The sequence below is a fragment of the Cervus elaphus genome, chromosome 15 (genome assembly GCF_910594005.1).
Source record: "Cervus elaphus chromosome 15, mCerEla1.1, whole genome shotgun sequence".
In the NCBI taxonomy this organism is placed as follows: domain Eukaryota; kingdom Metazoa; phylum Chordata; class Mammalia; order Artiodactyla; family Cervidae; genus Cervus; species Cervus elaphus.
In genome coordinates, this window is record NC_057829.1 from 85,825,275 (window position 1) to 85,841,683 (window position 16,409).

Genomic DNA, 16,409 nt, shown 5'->3' on the forward strand with positions numbered 1-16,409 from the left:
CTAGTTCCCTGACCAGGGATTGAACCCAGGCCCACCGCATTGGGAGCGAGAAGTCCTAGCCACTGGATCACCAGGAAGTCCCTTCCTCTTAGTATTCATACACGGAGCATGCTCTCCCAGTGCCCACCCTCTACCCCGAGGACCCCTATGAATGACCTTCAGCGTCCACTTCCTATGCATGTGGGCAGAGTCCGCCCCACCTTCCTGGGGGCCTCGCGTGTACCAACATGCACCATCACCCAATTGTGGCAGCAGCCGTCCTGTGAGCACCATCTCACAACAGCCCTCTGGGTTGGATGCTTTTATCATCCCCATTTTGCAGATGAGGAAGCTGAGGCCCAAAGAGGTGAATTCACTCCAAAAGCCGCCAGCTAGTCAGCCTTGGGGTTGGGATACAAACTTCAGGCCCTCTGAGTACAGAGCTGGTTTCACTTGGCTCTGTCACCCCCGGGAGATCCTGGCCCAAGCGGGCATGTGTGCAGGTGTGTGCCCTCCTCTCAAGTCATCCCCTGGTGACTTCAGCTCATGACAGAAGCAGCACCAGGATACAGCTACACAGCAGGTTGGGAGCAGCCCGGTAGCCCACTCCGCAGCAGAGTGTGACTCCTTGCCTGCTTCTCTGACCACACAGAGAGGGCCCACCTCCCTATGCCTGATTCCCGTTTCCTGCTGGTCACCAGGCCTGGGTTTGCTCGTTTCGTCAACCCCAAAACCCCAGGGCCAGGAGAAGCAGAGCAAAGATGATTTTGCTCCGGCCAAATGCCCTGAGAGCACTCCAGCTCCCAGACTGATCAGGAACCTCGCTCTGCAGTGGAAGAAAAGGAGGAAACTGGCATCTGGGTGATGGGTTACTCTGCAGTGGCTGTCAGAGGAAGTCAAGCAGACATCCTGTCTCCGAGGGCATGTCCTCACAGGTAACCTCCGGTTAGGATGTTGCCGTTGGCCAGAAGAGTGTAAATCTCGGGCATTGCATTTTTATTCCTATCTGTGAGTGATAAGCCTGGTTGGAGGTAAGAGGCTGGGGAGCTTCACCCAGTGTCTGCACTCCTGGGCCAGCAGGGTGAGCGGGCCGGGGGAGCCACGCCAACCCAGGAACTGTTCTCCTGGAGCAGAGCTGCTGGGCTGAAGCGGAGAGTGGGGGCCGGAAACAAGGTGCCCACAGCTGTGATACCAGGATGGGCAACAGGGCAGGAAGGTCCGACCTGCTCCGGCAGAGGCCACCTGCCACGATTCTCTGCAAACCCCACTGGACGTGTGCGTTTTCAGTAACTCAGTCATTCCAACTCTTCTGTGACCACAGGGACTGTAGCCCACCAGGCTCCTCTGTCCATGGGATTTCACTGGCAAGAATGCTGGCGTAGGCTGCCATTTCCTTCTCCAGGGGATCTTCCTGACCCTGGGATCAAACCCACGTCTCCTGCATAAGGAACATTTGCTGAGCACCTCCTGTGTGCGCTGAGCTCTTTAGGTGTCTGTGTTATTTATCCTCACCATAACCAGGGATCATGTTTTCTGTTTGACAAAGAGGAAAGCTGAACTCGGATGGTACCATAACTGGCTCAGAGCCGGCAGACAGTAGGCCGTGTCATCGGCTCGATGTGAATTCAGCTGTAAGTAAAAGAGACATTCAACTGACAGTGGCTTAGAAAACAGGGAACAATTTTTCCCACACCCAGCGACGTCTGGAGGCAGCCAGCTGCATGTGGCAGGAAGGCTGGAGAAAGGGCTATGGTTGGGAATTTCTGTGCTTCTAAGCCAGGACCAGACCTCAGGAGGAAGGGACCTCTGTGCGAGACCTAAATAAAGTCAGAGTGTCTCACGAGGCATTGGTGCCCCAGGATGGGTTCCGTGTGAGTCACACTGAAGGACGGGGGGCTCACCAGAGGGGGGCAGCCATGGCAGAGCTGAAAGACTCTCCCTTAGGACTCCCTTGGAAAACACTTTCCTACAACCAAGCCTTAAGACCCCTCCCACCAGTCACAGGTGCTTCACACCCAGTGGCCTCGATGTGTCCAGTTCTGCAAGACCCCTTCCCAGTCCGCTTCCCAGACTCCCCGAGCAGAGACCCAGGCTTCCTCCTGGAAGAGTCTGGCTCCCCCATTCTGGAGATCAGGCTCCTTGAAGGCAGGCATGGAGTCATTCACCTCACTTCACCTCTTCAGGCCCCAGGAGGGAGATGCATATCCAGCAGCCCCAGTGACTGGCAATTTCTCAAGGAGTCTCACCAGAGAGGCAGTTCAGATGGGCTTGCCTGTGGGGAAGCACGGAAGTAATCAGGCGCATAATTTTCATTACTTTCAAACGATTAGATGTGTAACACAGTAATTATTGAAATATTAATATTTTAGGTAAAGAAGCATAGACCCCACTGCTATACTTTGGCATACAGCTTTCCTCTCTTTCTCATACATACCCAGAGAGATTTAAAAACAAAACTGAGAGACTACTCCCTGTTTAGTTTTTTCTCTTTATGGAGATATAAAACACATCATAAACATTTTTCCCTATCAGTCATTGTTCTCTTGCAAAAATATTTTCAGTGACGGGTTAGGGCTCCATTGTATGCATGCTTGCCATCTTTATCACGCACTCCCGATTGTTGGCTTTCAGTATATTTTTTAAAATTCTCTCACTATTCTAGATAGCTAGTAGGAAGCTGCAGCAGAGCAGAGGAAGCTCAGCCGGTTGCTCTGTGATGACCTAGAGGCGTGGAGTGGGGTGGGGGCAAGGGAGGCTAAGAGGGAGGAGATAGGTGTGTACATACAGCTGACTCACGCTCTAGTGCAACAGAACTAACACAACATTGTAAAGCAATTGTGCTCCAATTTAAAGCTTTTTTTAAAAAACTGTCTCACCATTCTAAAACACACTGAAACAAGTGTCCTCCTAGGTCTATCTTGGAAAACATCTTGAATTCTTTTTTGGGTAAATTCCTAGAAACTAAATTGTTGGGTTAGAGGGTAAGTACGTTTTAAAGGCTTCAGTGAGTGCTGCCAAACTGCCCTCCAGAAAGATTAGATCAGCCCGTCCTACCAGGAAATGAGAGTGGGAAAGACATCTATTTAGATATTAGCTGTGTTCTTGGCTCTCTCCTATCTTAAAAAAAAGTTTCCCTCCAGGAGTCTTGCAAGGTTAATGAATGTATTCATTTCTTGTGGGTAAATCATTTGTGAAATTGAGACATCACTTGGAATGCAGTGCTGTAACATCTGACGCTTGTGACAGGGACCCAGTAAACGCTGGACATGGAAGTCAGGCATAAGAAACATATTAATAATACGTCTCCCGCAGACCTGGCCATACCCGGGAGGAGACTATAGTTGGATTTTCAGACTGCGTCAGTTTAGGGGCCCCACTGGGGATCTCCCAGATTTCTAAAATGTTTGTCCCACAAACTAACAAAAGATGATTCCAGCCCTGGAATGCTCCGAGTCTAGGATCCTCTGACCGGATGGGCGTGCCCGAGAGCATGGGGGGTCTACTTTTAGAACCCAAGGAAGGAGCATCTAAAGACGACAGACAGGGCTGTCCTAGGGAATGAGTCCCCGGGCAAATGTTGTTTTCAGGCTTCTGTCTATGTGAATAGTTTGAGTCACCCCAAATCAGCGGCCCAATTGCATATAACCCTGCCAAAAAAAAGGACCCTACCAGAAGTGAAAATCAAAACCAATACGAAATGTCTCCTCATGTTTTTTAGGAGTTTGGGATTAACATATGCACACTACTGTGTATAAAATAGGTGAGCAGCAAGGAACCGTGGTATATAGCACAGACAACTCGACTCAGTATCTTAGAGTGACCTGAACGGAAAAGTGTCTGAAAAATCTTTTTCTGTCATTCATGAGAATTGGTAACAAACCATCGACAAGCCTAAGCTGAGACTGTTTTGTTTGTTTGGAGACTGTTGTTTTCAAATATATTTTGTCTTTTCCATTTCCAAAAGGAAAATAACTAAAAAGAGACCTCCTCCAAGCCCTATGACCTTCACCCCAAATTCCAAGACTATTTGATCCTTGCTCAAAGATGTCCACTTTGGACAGAGACAGCAGATAGTGACTGTGTTAAAACAGGGACTGGTTCAAAGCTGTAAATTCCCAAGACCCTTGGGCCAGAGAAAGCAATTAGGAGTAGTACAGAGGAGTTACAGTCAAGAAGAAAGCAGACCCAATTTCATCAGAGTCACCATCACTTTCTCTTTTTTGACTCCCCTGTTGATGCAGACAGCTTGAAAGCTCTCTGATGGGAGGGAGTGGGTTCTGCATATCAGAGGGTCTCTCATCACTGAGGAGTGGGGGAGAGGAGGACACCTGCCATCAATGCTTCCATGGGAGGAGAGGTACACACCTAGTCAATAGCTGCATCTCCAAGGGCTTGCTGAGCAACAAGCCAACTGGTCTACCTGGGACTCTCATCACAATTTCTCTATCACATGGAGACATTATCTTCTCTTGATCTGCTATCTCAGGTCTTATAAATGCCAGAATCTGAGACTGGGGAGCTGAGAAGGCTATAAGAGATCCAGATGACACAGTCAAACCCCTTTCTATCCACTCCCGTCTACAGATGGGAAGGCTTTGTCAAAGCTGCTTTCTCTCCTCACCTACAACTAAGCGCCAGGTCCTCACTTCTTCCTGGGGCCATTGTCCCAGTGGCCACCATGCCCTGCATGCTCCATCCTAGTCTCTGCACTAAGGCCACTGCATGATAACTCTGGAAGGGGTAACACCCTGCCTTTCACACACTCAAGGAAACTGAAGCTTAATAACCGGAGCCCAGAGACGTTACCCAAGTTGCCTGAGCCTACACAGCTGCTCACTGTCAGCTGAGATCTGAGCTTTCCTTGAGTGACATGTGTTTCCACCACACGATGGAGGATGTTGAGGTGATAGACTCGGCACAGCAGGTTTCTAGAAGTCAGTCACTTGCTCTAGGGACTGACAGCACTACCCTTGTGTCTAGCCCAAATCCCCTGAACCAAGGGAAAGCCATCTCTGTTCAGGCCTTTTGCTGACAAAGAAGGCGCATAGGTAAATTCCACTGGCCGTGGGATGCTTCCAAGCATGCAAGTGCTCTCAGGCTTGGCCTCCAAGGTACTGTTGATCCATACCTTCCATGCCATCTACACCTCTTCCAGCCGGGGTCAGAGTCAATGCTGGAGATCCATGATGACTCGCCCTTACACACACAGGCCTCCAGTCCAAGTCCAGCAGATGAGAGAGCCCATAGTCGTGGGGACATAGTCGTGGGTTCTGCCTTCCCTCCCCTGGAGCCTGGTGACCCCCCCTCCATCCGCAAAAGCTGACCCTCCTGGCTGATCCCTACCTTTTCCCTGAGGCACCAGATTGCTCACTCTCCTTCCGTGGGCCCCACACCCAGGGGCTTCCCTCCTAACCTGAGCCCCGTTCCATCAGCATTATGGGAACCAAGGCAGGATGGAGGTTTGACAGCACAGATTTTAGAGGCAGCAACCTGGGAGCTGCCAGACATCGGCTCTGGGGACTTGCCCTCCCTGAGTCTGAGTGTGTGTCCCTGACCCCAGGAGGCTGTTGTGATGGAAAGAGGCAATAACACGTGTGACCGTGCACGGACCCATCGCTTCAGATTCGTTTCCTTTACTGCATGTCCCAGAGGAACCCAGAGAACTGGGTGAAAATATGAGTACCTAGCACAGTTCCTGGGACCAGCAGACACTCAACAAACAGAGCTTCCCTTCTTCCTGCCATGCCTCATTCTCCACTTTGGTTTTCAGTTGAGGACGGTGCGGTGGAACCCTATGCCCACGAACGCAGCCTGTCTCAGAAGCCACGGTGGGAGTGGGCGTTAACAGCTGAGATCAGGTAGGTCAAGGCCAGGCCCCCTGCGGCTTCCTTGGGCCCCTTGCTGGTTGGGATTCAGGGCTCGATATGGCCCTGAGACAACCTGGCTCAAAGCATCTGAGCCGATGCTGTCAGTGCTCAGCATCTGCCCATCTCCCTTCCCACCGGTCCCCCAAGGAGCCACCCAGATCTCCCTCCACTCCCCGGACTGCGCTTTAACTAGCAGCCATTCCATCCATTCCATAATCTGGTTCTCTTACTAAAAATAACACCCAGGCAGCAGGGTCCTTGAGAAAGGGGAGTCCTGGGTTAGAGTTCCCAGCTCTGGGTTAGGACCTCCTTCCCTGGTTGGGTCTGGGACTCCCACGGGAGATGGCAGGGCTGGGAGCCCCCACAAATCTCCCACGTCCAGAAGGGTTGGAGGGGTGGGCCATGACGCTAAGGGGGCTCCCCGGTGGGGTGACGGCAGGGTTTCAGCCCCTTCCGTGTCTCCAGCTCTCTATTATGGCTCGTTTCCATCTCCCTGCAGACAGCTCTGACAAAAGGTCTTTCTGCTTCCACCCAGTCCCCCCACAACATAAAACCATTGACTGATATCATCTCGCTTGGGCCTTCATCATTTTTCAATTTTCCGAGTGGCTGCCTCCAGCACGTTGTATTACAGAGGACGGAGCTGCACGAGGCGTCCAAGCGGCCGGCTGCTCAGCCCCAAGGTCTGTCAGGGTCCCTCCTGGCCAGGTCCACTTTCGCTGTTAACAGGCTTCTTCTGGAACGCAGTTGACCGAAGGAGTTCTGTGTACAGGTCTGGGAGTGGAAAGGACCCAGGTTTGCATGCTGGCTCTGGCATTAGGGTGACCTCACCTCTTTTTCTGGTCATCTGTTTTGGCCTCAATTTTGCCATCTGTAAAATGGGGCTACAAAGTAAGGAGATGGGACACCTACCTCACCAGCTCATGTGAGAAACTGCATATACAGTGCTCAGCCCAGCGGAACTGTGTCAGTGTTTTCATGATAATCAGTAATATACTCACTGTGAGTATTTTTTTGAACAGGACTTGGGGGAGATTATTCTTTTCCTACTTGCACTCCATTGCTGTTGTCCACTTGCTAAGTCACGTCCGACTCTTTGCAACCCCATGGACTACAGCACGCCAGGCTCTCCACCCTTTACTGCCTCCTGGAGCTTGCTCAAACTCATGTCCGATGAGCCGGTGATGCCGTCCAACCATCTCATCCTCTGCCACGCCTACTCCTGCCTTCGATCTTTCCCTGCATCAGGACTGGACTCTAAACAGGAAGCTACTCGCTGGGCTAAAGGGGGATCAACCGCTGAACCCCACTCCACCCTCCCATCTCTCACTGACATCACTTGGGTTCCCACAGGAAGGAGGGCGTTGAAGAGCGGTGGGCACTGGGCAGGGAGTAATGGGGTCCCAGCACCAGGCACCTCAGTGAACTAGCCACCAGGCAGGACCAGGCGGAGTTAGGTCACCACTCAAATCTCTCTCTTCTTTGAGGCCAACCTCCTCCCTCCAAGGAAAGGACCTCGAGAGTAATACAGGGGAGCATGGGTAGGGTCGCATCTTCCCAAGCCAAGCGGGCCTGGGAAGTTAATGATCTTGGCTGTGGGCCTCAGGAGCCCATGAAGATGGTCAGTGGAGTAGGGACGGGACCCATCCGGTGTATTGAGAAAGAACTCTGAGCGCAAGAGGAGCGCTCCCAGGGAGCACCCGTGGCAGCTGGGGAGGAGATGGAGTGACTGCCCGCCGTGGTCCAGGCAGCGACCAGAGCCACGCCAGGGGAAGGAAGGAGAGGCAGCACCAAGGGACACGCAGTGGGAAGCAGCACAGGCCACGCTCAGCCCTGGAGGAGACTGACTCCAGCTCGCCAGTCAGGCCACCAGATCAAGGGTCATTGCCGCTGCACAGACAGGCCTCCACCTCCGCTCTCCACCTCCCCGTAGAGGCTGCCCCGCCGCACACCCTGCGGGTGAGCCTGGAGCTGCCCTCGGGGACAGTGCCGGAATCGCTCCATCCGCTAATTCCAGCACTGCTTCCCAGGCCCTCCAGATGGAGCTGGCAATTTTAACGGAAAGGATTAGAGGTTGTACTGCGAGCCGTGCGGCCCAAACAGCTCCGGGCGCTGTTGACGTTACATTCTGGCACCCTTTGGAAAAGGAGCCAACAGATCCAGGCCTCATAGCTAACAGAGTTTCCGCTTTGTCTCCTGCGCGGCAGACTGGATGCCATTCATGCTGGAGCAGGGGTCCATGGAGTCGGGCCCTGGCTTTAAACGCTCTGGCCTCTGGTGCGAACCTCGGCATCCTCATCTGTAAGATGGGATCTCTGGAGACACTTCCAGTGTGAATGATCCTGCCATTCTCACCAAATGGCGCCTGGACTCCACACCCTCATCCCTAGCCAGGCTTCCCCGGGGCAGTCAGAGCTCCAAGGGGGCAGCAGGACTGCTCCAAACCCCAGCCACGTCTCCCACATCCCAGTGTGATCTATGGCTCTGGGGAAATGGAGCGTGGCTGGCAAAATGCTCCAGTCCCAGACCTGCTGCCACACTTCACACATCCGGGAAATGGACCGTGATACACGCAATATCACATTTTAATGGTCTGCAGCATCAACAGCGGACGGAAGAATCACTGATGTTGCGGCCACAGATTAACTCCTTCTTTCCTGGTGTGATCCAGCCTTCCAGCTGAATGAACTGGAGGCAGCTGTGCAGGGCTGGAGGGCAGCAAAGAGACTGTCGAGACAGTCCCGTTCTGAAATTGGTCCTTGGTTTCCATGAAAGCTTCGGGGGTTTTCCTTTTTCTATGGTGTCTGTTAATATGCAGGAATGTCTTGGCCTTTCGATCAAATTCAGCTCACTTTCCTTTCCTGGACTCCTTCAAAGTCTACCAGGAGACATCTTCACACCGTCAGTGCTTCCTGGGCCCAGAATTAATAACCCTCCATGAAACAGACAACATCTGATGACTGACATCTGCAGTATCTTAAGGGGCACCATTAAGTCTCTTAAAATTACAGCTCTTAGGTAGCCTTCTAAGGCCAGAAAGGAACCCAGAGTCCACCTACTCCTCCTGAGGTCCAGAGAGAAGAGGACCTCACTCATCACCTGAAAGTCAGTGTGACAGGGGCCAGAGCCCAAGAGATGTTACTGCCCCAAGTGCCCTCTTTCGTGGACCACCCTTAGGACCAGACAACCATTCCAGGTCAGGGCCTTCACAGTGGAGGTCTGAAAAGTGCTTAACAACCCACTGGCTGAGAGGTCATTGACTGTAGCATTTGCCAACTTCTGTGGTGGAAGTATTCCCACCACGGCCAATTTCAAGGTACCACCATGAGGTCCCTGGAGCAGGGCTGGGAAGAGATGCTAGAAGCTCACCATTACATAGTCTCTTCGCCACACAGACACAAGATATAAATAACCTCAAAAGCATAGATCAGAGTAAATAAATTGACAAGTAATGTTTTGACTACTTATTACCTTTGGTTTTAGTAGAATCTAATTATTTTACAGGCTTCCCTGGTGGCTCAGTGGTAAAGAATCTGCCTGTCAATGCAAACAACATGGGTTTGATCCCTGGGTCAGGAAGATCCCCTGGAGAAAGAAATAGCAACCCACTCTAGCATTCTTGCCTGGACAATTCCATGGACAGCAGAGCTTGGCAGGCTATGGTCCATGGGGTTGCAAAAGAGTCAGACATCAGTTAGCGACTAAACAACAATTATTTCACACAATTTAATTTTTAACAATGACTATGTTTAATAATCAGCTCTCAAAATTCCTGAGATTTGACACTGGTTCTGATGAGACAGTGTGGTTTTGCTACATTATACTACTGATCCCGCAGCTGAAGGTCAATGACTATATGTCACCTTTATTAGTCTAAATATACCTAGGAAAGTTCTACTGCTTTGCCCTTGAGGTGCTCAGCTGCAGAGAGCCACTGACCAGAAGGAAATCTGTTTCTCCAGCCCAGTTGTTGGCAGAATCTTTTTCTTTTTTCCTCTCATTAATCAGCTTAAGCAATTGCTCAGCTCAAATGCTATTATCTTTTTTGCTCCCTCCTCCAGTGAGATCTGGTCCCTGAACTCTCTGCTTAGTTCCCTGCAGGAAGGGAGATTTGAGCTCAAACCATTCGTCTTTAAGGCGTAAGTGGCCCCTTCCATCTGATAAGGTAGTCTTCTGTCAAATAATGTCTCCATCCCACTGACCCAAGAGAACATGAGGCCTCCAGGTAGCACCTTCCACCTAGACTCTGTGTGTGTGTGTTAGTCCCTTGGTTGTGTCCGATTCTTTGCGACCCCACGGACTGTAGCCCACCAGGCTCCTCTGTCCATGAGATTCTCCAGGCAAGAATACTGGAGTGGATTGCCATTTCCTTCTCTAGGGGATCTTCCTGACCCAGGGATCGAACTAGGATCTCCTGCATTGCAGGCAGATTCTTTACCATCTGAGCTATAGTCCAAAGACTCTCTTTGCTTGAGGGTAAAAGAGGAAGCATGAGGTACCCTCCCTGAGTTGGGGGAGGGTCTGAAGGATAGACTGGGACAGCATCCAAGATGGCCTCCAACGATTCCAGCCTCTTGGTAGTAATACTGTGCCGTCTCCTCCACTTCTGAATAGCATGGTTTCACAGGTATTATGAAGATGGCAGAGGAGAACCTCTGAGACCACATCACAGAAGCCATTGTGTTTCTGCCTTGCTTTTCCTCAGATCCCTCTCTGTGGGAGAAGCCAGCCTCCGTGTCATGAGGGCATTCAAGCAGTCCTGTGGAGACATCCATACAGTGAAGGACTGAGGCCTCCTCCCAACAGCTGGCACCAGCTTGCCAGCAATCTGAGTGACCCACGTTAAAAGTGGATCCCCCAGCAGCCTTCATGCAGTGTCCCATACTGCACGATGCTTTGGGGAGGTAAATACAAAATAAGTCAGTCCCTGCCCTCAGGAGGATAACTCCACAGGGCTGTTGTCATTTAGGAGTATGATAGCTTAAACAAGATAGTCTACATCTAAGTAAATAAGGTCAGAGATGGACAATTAGATCCATCATGACACTCTACTGGGTCAGTGACCCAGTCTCCTTCTCTCTTGTTACTCTGCCATCATCAGCATGACCCTTCTACCTCTTGGTCTGAGATGGCTGCTTGAGCTCCAGCCATTACATCTCCTTTTATCCAGAATGAAGGAAGAGGGGATAAAGAAGGATACACCCTCTTCCATTAGAGATAGTGAGCAGATGTTGCACACACCCCTTCTGCTTCTCTCGCATGGGCCAGAAGTTAGTCATAGGGCCAGTTTTTACCTAGGCAGTCTTGTGCCCATGTAAAACTTGGAGATTCAAGTGTTAAGAGAGGAGAGAATGGGTACTGATGGGCAATGAACAATTTCTTTCCTGGGGTCTGATGGAGGCCTCACAGTTCTCCAACGAAGAGATACTCTTACCTGATAGGTTTCTTTGCTACCCTTGACAGTTGGCTAAAGAGCCAATGTTCTTTTCAAACCCTTCATCTAAAGCATAAGCCACTCTTATTCTCTGCCTAGCACCCTATTTATGGGTAACTTTTTTTTGCAATACCAAGAGATACATGGAATCTCAGTTCCTCAGCCTCAGCCCCCTGCTTTGGAAGCACAGAGTCTTAACAACTGGACCTCCAGGGAAGTCCCTGGGTTATTTCTTAATTATCTGCCTTTTACAATGAACCTTAGAGTGTATAACAGCAGGGGTCTTGCCTTTCTGGTCTTGCTTTGAATTCCCAGCTACTGAATATTTGCTGAGTGAATGAATGAAACAAGTACAGACCCTTTGACATGTCCCCGAGGTCAGAACATGTTCACACAGGTGTCCCTGACTAGGAAACCACTATTCAAATATTTGCATACCTATGGCCCAAGATGAGACCATTTCTGAGGCACCTGCAAACCCCTCACCCAGAGGTATGCGCAAAAATGCTGCGCCCACTTAACATCTGCTTTGGCACAAACACATTCCCTGATTCCAAGGAACCACTCTATCTTGACAGTCACATAAAATTAATACTAAGCCAGACATTTTTATGAAGCAAATGAAACAATGCAGAAAAGGTAACTGATTTTAGAGCTCTTTAACTTTCCCAGGAAGCCCAAGTCTCTGCCTGCACAGCACCAAAGCCCCAGGTGAGACATGCAAAATGCAATCAATCATGTCAAACAACTGTCTGGGGGTTTTTTGGTTTTGTTTTTGCCAAACTGATTTAGAGGTCACGCAGATGCTGACAAATCAGCGGTGTCTAAAGAGCTGTGAATACAAACCACATTGGAAATAGAGCAAAGGAACCCTGCTGGGTGTCTGTGCAAAGGGCCTGTGACGAGCAGGGGGATCAGAAGCTCAGCATCACCCACAGAAAAGCCAGCGATTCTCACGGAAACATGTAGGAAGAGCTCTTTATCACAAAGGACAATGAGCAAAGGAAAAAAATAAAATTCATGGAAACAGAAAACGTGAAGGGAAAAAAACATTCAATTCCGTTAGTCATCAATAGTTAGACTATTTTCATCTTTAAAAACTGGCAAATATTTTAAAAATAATAATATTCAATGATGGTAAGTATGTGAGGATATGTTCAAAGCTCTCACTGCTAATAGAGTACAAATTCAGACACATTTTTTCCCCAAACACTGCTTTTTTCCAAAGCAGTTTGGAAATGCACATCAAAAACCTCCAAACCATGTACAGTCCATTAATAGACTAATTCTACTTTTAATGATTTATCCTAAAAATACTAATTAACTTATTCAAAAAATAATTTTTGATTGTCTATCTGCCACTGCCAGATAGTAAATATTTGTGAGTGAATAAAAAAGACAAATTTCTCAACCCTTGGATCTTATAATTTATTGAGCAAACAGATAATAAGCAAGTAAACAAACCAGTAAATAAGTCAGTATAAATTATCATTGTTAAGAAGAATGTTGTATTCAGTGGTGCTGTAACAGAGTTCCTGATGAGAGGCTCACAAAAGTTCTTTCTGAGAGGGTGATATTTTAAGCCAGTCAAGGTTTGAAGGATGAAGAGTCAGCCATGGAAAAAGCGGGGAAGATATGTGAATATCCTGAGTTTGGAAAAGCCTTACAGGACTCAAGGATCCCAGAGAAGAGAATGGCAACCCACTCCAGAATTCTTGCATGGAGAATTCCATGGACTGAGGAGCCTGGTGGGCTACAGTCCATGAGGTCGCAAAGAGTCAAACATTACTGAGCGATTCACACTTACAGGACTCAAGGAACCCAAGGGGCCAGGACAGTAGGAATCTGGGGATCCAGAGGCAGCAGGATAGGAGTGAGACCTGGGAAGGGAAGCTTGAATGTCAGTTGGACTTCATGCTGCAGACAATGGGGAGTGTTTGAAAGTTCTCAAGCAGCGGACTAACATAATCACAGTCATGCTCAGAAAGCTCAATCTAGGCCTTTTAAAAAATCAAAGAGGCAGAGAAAACCAGACTGGGAGTCAGAGAATTTCACTGCATGCTCACTGGCATCCATGGCCAGAGGTCTATGCGAGGCAAACAGAAGAGGCATTCTGATGGTAGAACCACATGATACGGCCACTGGTGGCAGTGAGTGGCCAAGGGATGGGAGGAGCTGGTGCTGTCCCCATGTCGGCAGCCTGGATTCCCAAGAGAATGGCTGGTCAGGGAAGAGCAAGAGAAAACAGCAGGTTGAGGAGGTTTGTGGAGAAAAGAGGAAGAATCACCATTTGGACCTCTTGAGTCCCAGCTCAAGTCTTTCCTTCCTAAGGCCCACACTCTCTGTGGCTCTGCAAACATGTGGGGCCTTCCTCCCCCCAGCCCCCAGCCCGCCACTCGCTCTGAGCCTTCATGGTTCAGTCCAACAGAAAGACCCGGAATAAAGAAGGAGACCAAGCTCTTTCCCTTCCCGCTCACTCCTTCATGTTCATGATCTCAATGACAAACTTCATCAAGGTCACACATTTTCCTGAGGATATTTTTTTTTCTGGTAAATATTCATATTGAGAGCCCTGCTCCTATTATTTTTTCCCCCCAGATCAGGAAGAACAACTTCTAGAAGTTTACATCAAAGTACTCTTTTCCTGAGACACTACAGAACCTCTCAAGGCCTTTTCTGGGAAACTCAGCTTGTTGTGGCATTTCTTGCAAAGGCTCACCTCCCACTTGCTAGCAGTCCTTTCTTGGAATTAACGCCCTCACCAGCAACAAAATCATCTTTTTTTTGAAAAGATGATGGTGGGGACTTTCCTCCGGGAAGAGCTGAGCCAGGAGGAGGGGTCCTGGAGGCAGAGGTAGCCGCCCCCTCAGGCACCCCACCCCACCATCCCTCCTTTTCTCTCCCGAGTCTGTGGAGATGAAGCTCTGCTGCCAGGCCTAATTGCCTGTCTCTGCCTCTCCTCACAGAGAACAGGGTGTTTTCAAGCAATGCTCACCTCTCTGGAAATCTTGTGTGGGCCCGAGGAGGCGATTGTAATACATGCAAGCCCACTGCCGAGAATAGCAATGAAGGGATTGTGTTCCATGGCCAGGCTCCCATTAAGCACGCCTCGGAAAACAAACACCTCTCCTCAGAATGGAGACGCAGGTGGCAACCAAACACAGGATCCTCAAGCGCCTTCACTGTGAGGTGACGGACTCTGGAAAACACGACTCTGTCGATTTGGGCCACTTTCAGTAATGAAAACTTTTCCCCATAGAGGAAAATTGTTCTGAATCAGCCAACTCAATAACTCAATTTTGAAACTGCCTTTCTTAAGTCCTATTGAAACGGGAGGTACAAGGACTGCACAATAAATCCATTTATGAAAATACAGTTTCCTGTAAGCTGTTCTAAACAAGGGTCTTTTAAGACCATTGTAGAGTTGGGAGGAGAAATGATTCCCCCTTCCATTTGGGATTTGTTGGGTTGTTTTTTTTTCCCGGTGATTTTAAATCTTGGGGATGGATAGAGAGGGAGAAAACGAGATGTTTACAGCATATTGGGGAACAGGTTTTTAATACAGTGAAGCCCTTCCTGTCAGAAACCCAGGCGACTGCGGGAAGATTTCATTAACTCCAGATTTCACACCGCCTCGTGTCTGTTTCGGAGCTGCTAAGGATGCCCACTTAGAGAAAGGAAATCTTCCCACTCCAGCTGCTGAGGGAGCTGACAAGTCTTTAATAGAATTCTTTTCCATAGAAAGAGCTACAGGCTTCCCCAACCGAGGTCTAGCAGCGGATATCACTCCAGAACCACATGAAAAGAGACCAAAATGTGCTGCTTTCTGGGGAGTACCCTCAAGCAGTGGAGACAGCTCTGTTTTCCTTTTCTGTTGTTTTTAATTATGAAATCTTTCAAACATATAGGAAAGCATAGAGAAATAATATAACAGCTACTTCTCCTCCACCAAGATCAAACGTTTGCCATAATTCAGACCTCTGTCTCCCCCCGCCCCCCCAACCCTCCTCTCCCTTTCTATCTACCAACCTCCCCCTACCCTGCCCCGGTAGCTCAGTCAGTAAAGAACCCACTCACGATGTGGGAGACCTGAGTTTGATCCCTGGGTCAGGAAGATTCCCTGGAGGACGGCATGGCAACCCACTCCAGTATTCTGGCCTGGAGAATCCCCACGGACAGAGGAGCCTGGCGGGCTTCAGTCCATGGGGTCACAAAGGGTCAGACACGACTGAGCGCCTAAGCACAGTACCATCACATTAATATGAATCCGTAAACCAGATAAAACACAGATAAAAACTGTGTGTTTTTAAAATTTCATTTGAATACTAACCATTCTGTGCGTATCCTCTTCAAGTTTTTTCCCTCAAAATGCTATTTTGGATGAAGAGATATGGTCTTGACTGAAAAGACTCATCGCCGTAAAGACGTCCATTCTGCCTCCATTCATTTAACAGATTTAATGAACTTCCAAGTTTAAAAATACCACCAGGCTTCTTTTTCCTCTGGAGTGAAACAAGTTGTTTAAAAAGTTTATGCTTAAGAACAAAAAAGCAAAGCAAGCCAGAAGAACCCAGAAGAACAAGAGCCATATGGTGGCAGAGCTCCTCACCATCAACATACACTATAATGCCTGTAATTAGGAGTTTGGTGTTGGCACAGGAATAAACAGATAGACCGACCGGACCAAAAGAAAATTCAGAAATAGACCCAGCTACATCTGGAAAGTTATTCCATGAGAAAGGCAGCTTCACAAATCTGTGTGGAAAGTTGATTTTTTTTTTTTTTTTCCCAAATGAGTGGTCTGGAGATAATTGGATGGCCATATGGAAAAAGTCAAACCTGGAGCTCATACCACACATCGGGGTAAAATCCAAAATGGATCAGACATTTAAATAGAAAAACTGAAGCCCTGAGGCAGTAGAGGGAAACATGGGTATGAAGGGTCTGTACAACCTGGGTATAGAAAAGAGTTGCTTACCCAGAAGCAATAAGGAAAAAAGACTATGGTATTTGAGCACATTGAAATAAAACCTTTGGCAAGGCCAAACCACCACAAGTAAAGTCGGTGGAGAGCCCTGGGTTCAGGGTGAGCCTGGATCACCTGCGGGTCAATGGGCAGATGGATTCAC

General features: G+C 49.1%; 1 long non-coding RNA gene across 1 annotated transcript; it reads right to left on the reverse strand.

Moving 5' to 3' along the window:
• Positions 1-12,803: 12,803 nt before the first annotated feature.
• On the reverse strand, positions 12,804-15,877 carry LOC122709420. Its single transcript, XR_006345512.1, has 3 exons — positions 15,611-15,877; positions 14,276-14,479; positions 12,804-13,500 (listed from the first exon to the last, which is right to left on the reverse strand). It is a non-coding gene; the product is annotated as an uncharacterized LOC122709420 (long non-coding RNA).
• Positions 15,878-16,409: the final 532 nt, after the last annotated feature.